The following is a 3396-nucleotide window of genomic DNA, read 5'->3' on the forward strand; positions in this document are numbered from 1 at the left end:
TGGGTTACTGTGAGGATTAAATGAATTAATACATGCAAAAGGCTTGAGAGAATCACTATTAATATTTTTAAATAAAATGGGCCAAGAAAGCAAGTAATTGACTATTAAATCAGGCCATTTCCCTTTACATCTATACTCAATTTACCATACATAATAATCAGGGACCTCTCCCAAATCTCCCTTTTCTGTTTGAGGACCTGGAGCAAAGTCTGTGTCATTCCTGATTGTTTTTGAGCTAACTCTTCACCTCTCTACTCTGATGCAAATATAGTGGAAGAAGAAAAGTACACTGGCAGATAACAAACGAGTTTCTAGACTGTAAAATATGGGCCAGTTGGGATCTGCTTAAAACGAATTGTAGCTCTAATGTTCATTAGTGCCTATTAATTGCCAGCCTTCCTCCTTGTAGGTACAGCTTGGGGCTGAAAGAAAGTGTGCAGGGATGCTTCTGCTTCTTGGTCCCTGATCCTAAGTGACTCAGTGAACATGCTGCTGGATCAGCCCACCGTTTTAACTCTAAAGACCTTCTCACAATGAAGCCCCTCAGGACTTCTGTGCAATGAGAGCCTTGAGGCTTGAATAACAGCAACTCAAGTAAATTGGGAAAAAATACAGCTGTTTCACTGTAGAAGAACTACTTTTGGTAATGAACAGATGATTGCAAAATAAAAGGGTTGGGTTTAGGGAACCTTTGCATTCTTTCTGTCTTATAGTTGTCTCCCTTATCTGCTGTTTTGTTTTGTGCTGTTTTAGTCAACTGTGGTCTGAATATTGGTGAGTACAGTACAATACAGTATTTTGAGAGAGAGAGGAGATCACATTCAGAGAACTTTTATTACAGCTTATTATTATTGTTTTATTTAAATATTAGTTCTTATTGTTACTATCTTACCATGACTAATTTACGAATTAAACTTTATCATAGGTGTGGGTGTATAGACAAAAATATCAAATGTGGGGCTCTGTACTTCCGATGTTTCACAAATCCACTGGTGGTTCTGGAATGTATCCTCTGAAGATAAGGGCATGTTACTGTATCTGCTGTTATCTAAATTGAAAAGAGTCCCAAGGTTTATTTCTATTTTTGTCTCACCTGTGTCTCTACCGGCCTCGGGCAGAAAACTAGCATAATGGTTGAGTGTGGCTTTACTATTTACAAGGTTTGTGAACTTGATCAATCTATTCAGCTCCTGAAGCCCTAATTTTTATCATCTCTAAAATGGGAGGGTTATTAGATTCCTCCCACTGGGTAGTTGTAAAATCTAAATTTGTTAAGCGTTTGAGCAGTTTAATTCAGTTCCTCACCCATAGCAAGAGTTTGGAAAGCGGTCATGTTTGAAACAGGATGGGGCCATTTTTTGGGCCCCTGGGTCTGGAGGTCAAATACTGAAGACTCACCCAACCTCTGTAGCCAGTGAAGCTACACAGTCATAATCTGAGGCCATGGTGAAGAATCTCCCAATAGGTCCCATCTGGAGTGCCAAGACTTAGCAAGAAGGGACCCTTTTTTTGGAACTTGGATCATGTAAGTTCTTAGCTTCATGAAGAAACCAATTCAAGACTGAGCCAATGATTAAAAATGAAAGGAAGTTTATTGGATGAACAGACAGTGGGAGGACATGGAGAGAGAGAGAGAGAGAGAGAGAGAGAGAGAGAGTATGGATGCAGCTTTGAGTAGTACTGTTACTGGGCTTTTATTGCCCTTGATTAATTAGAAGTTAAGTGTGTGTGAAGTATGCATAGGAATTTTGGGAAAGGGGAGGGCTGAGGGGTTGAGGCAAAGAGAACTCAATGGAGCAAGCATAATTTTGCACACTGCTCAAATTTGCTTAGCAAGGTACATTTCCCCCATCTGGACAGAGATCTTTCCATGTTAATGCATCATAATGAGGATATAATGAACTTTGGGATCAGGTGGGTGTCATTCTCTGTGACTCCTTGGCTCTGATAGGTTTCAACCAGCTGTTTTTATCACAACCTATTTAGTTGGGAGTAAAGCATCCATCATGTGACTCTGAGGTTAGGCTCTAGTCCTATGGGTTCCTGTCTAACTTTTACAGTTCTACAGACAGTGTGCTTTCAGAAACTCAGTGAGTTATATACTCTGATTTCTTTCAGCATGTAAGTCTCACATACCCCCCAAAAATTGATCTTTAAGGCTTGAGAGTAGATTCGGAATGTTTTATACCATTCTCTTACATATGATGTGGTCTTCAAAAAGTTTGTAGGTTATATGAAAAAAAAAAAAAGAAAAAAAATTTAAATTCCATTTTCCATAAACTTTTTGAAGTCCTTTATATAAAAAATTGAGGTTGCTAGGAATGCTGTTTTAAGCATAATAAGAAAATGAAAAGCCAGAGAGCTGCATATCTTAAAGCTGTGTAAACCACTTGTATCCAGAGGAACTCAGAACAACAGCTGGATTCATGAGTTATTAGGCTACTGCACACCCTTATGGCTCCCATACTTCCTTCACTCATTTACCATTTAATTCACATATTCTACAAGTGTTTAATGCACTTCTGGGTTGGTGTCAAGCATTAGGATAAACATTAGGAATACCATGAGCTCTTTTTGCTGTGCCTACTGCAAGGATGAAGACCATTCTCAGCAGCCAGAAGGTCGACATTCCTGAGAACGTGGACATCACCCTGAAGGGACACACCGTTATCCTGAAGGGACCCCGAGGAACCCTGTGAAAGGACTTCAACCACATCAATGTCGGGCTCAGTCTTCTTGGGAAGAAGAAGAAGAGGCTGCGGGTTGACAAATGGTGGGGAAACAGAAAGGAGCTGGCTACCATTTGCACTATCTGTAGTCACATCCAGAACATGATCAAGGCCGTTACTTTGGGCTTCTGCTACAAGATGAGGTCTATGTATGCTCATTTTTCCATCAGTGTCGTTATTCAGGAGAATGGCTCTCTTGTTGAAATCTGAAATTTCTTGGGTAAAAAATACATCCAGAGGGTTCGAATGAGACCAGGTGTTGCTTGTTTAGTATTTCAAGCCCAGAAAGATGAGTTGATCCTCGAAGGCAATGATACTGAACTTCTTTCAAATTCAACTGCTTTGATACAGCAAGCCATGACAGTTAAAAATAAGGATATAAGAAAATTCTTGGATGGTATCTATGTCTGGAAGTTGAGTACAGTTCAGCAGCTTATAAGTAAGATCTAAGAGTTCTCCAGCTACAGTAACAAGCCAGATAGTTTCTAAGGCCTTCATATGACATTTTAAAGATGTTAATAAAAGGCAACAACTGATTTAAAACTTTCTTAAAGTGATTATCCTTTTCCAACTACTTGGCAAGTAAGCAATTGAAGAGTAAAGAATTACTCCTAGTAATAGGAGAACAATACAGAATTCTGATCAGAAATTTTTTTGTCTAGTTTAT

The 3396-nt window shown here is 39.2% G+C and overlaps 1 pseudogene; it reads left to right on the top strand.

Annotated features, from left to right (window-relative positions):
- The first annotated feature begins 2594 nt into the window (after positions 1-2594).
- LOC106733632 (60S ribosomal protein L9-like) lies at positions 2595-3179 on the top strand (annotated as a pseudogene).
- Positions 3180-3396: the final 217 nt, after the last annotated feature.

Source organism: Tupaia chinensis, unplaced genomic scaffold, assembly GCF_000334495.1.
Source record: "Tupaia chinensis unplaced genomic scaffold, TupChi_1.0 Scaffold144269_1, whole genome shotgun sequence".
Lineage (NCBI taxonomy): Eukaryota > Metazoa > Chordata > Mammalia > Scandentia > Tupaiidae > Tupaia > Tupaia belangeri.